The 817-nt window shown below is 49.9% G+C and overlaps 1 non-coding gene across 1 annotated transcript; it reads left to right on the top strand.

The window, feature by feature from the left end:
* Positions 1-130, top strand: LOC115032476. The gene has a single exon (XR_003838149.1). It is a non-coding gene; the product is annotated as a small nucleolar RNA SNORA17 (small nucleolar RNA).
* The last annotated feature ends 687 nt before the right edge of the window (positions 131-817 follow it).

Here is an 817-nt window from a genome sequence, read left to right on the forward strand (position 1 = left end):
GCTGCCCCTAGAGGCTTTGCTTTTGTGGCTGCTGTGTCACAAGTGTATCAGGAGGTGGCACAAAGGAGAGAGACTATGCTATACTCAGTGTTCTGACCTGGAAACATCTGAATGACTAGTTCCTAACACGCCCAGAAAAAAAAAAAAAAAAAACAAGCCTGAGATGGCCACCAGTCCAGCTCTATGCAGGCCCAAAGGAGCTTCTAGGGTGGGATCAAACCAGAGACAAGACAAGCCCTGCCTGGGCCTGTGAGTCCCACATGACCACCAGTTTGGCACCATGGGACCCAGACAGAGAGCTAGCCTGAGATGACCACCAGTCTGCTGCTGCACAGGCCTTGGGGGTGAGGGTGGGTGCAGATCATGACCAAGATGATCCCATAATGTATAGATGGGGCATAGCACTCCTAAGACCACTACTGAGATGACTCTAGACATTCAAAGACCCGCTAAGAGGAACAAGTAAGTGGTGGAGAAATGAAAAGAAAGAGAAACAAGAATGTAGGCACAAAGAAAGAACTGGAGATCGAGGGTAGTGAGGAACAGCCTGATGTGAGTAGCTGGTGATCCCACCAAGGACCATGGTGGGGTCTTAGACTGGACTGCCATCAGGGGCCATGTCTGGGTCCTTGGCCCTGAAGCAATGTGGATCTGTTACCACCCGTCTTAGTCAGGGTTTTACTGCTGTGAACAGACACCATGACCAAGGCAAGTCTTATAAAAACAACATTTAATTGGGGCTGGCTTACAGGTTCAGAGGGTCAGTCCATTATCATCAAGGTGGGAACATAGCAGTATCCAGGCAGGCATGGTGCAG

The sequence above is a fragment of the Mus caroli genome, chromosome 1, assembly GCF_900094665.2.
Source record: "Mus caroli chromosome 1, CAROLI_EIJ_v1.1, whole genome shotgun sequence".
NCBI lineage: Eukaryota > Metazoa > Chordata > Mammalia > Rodentia > Muridae > Mus > Mus caroli.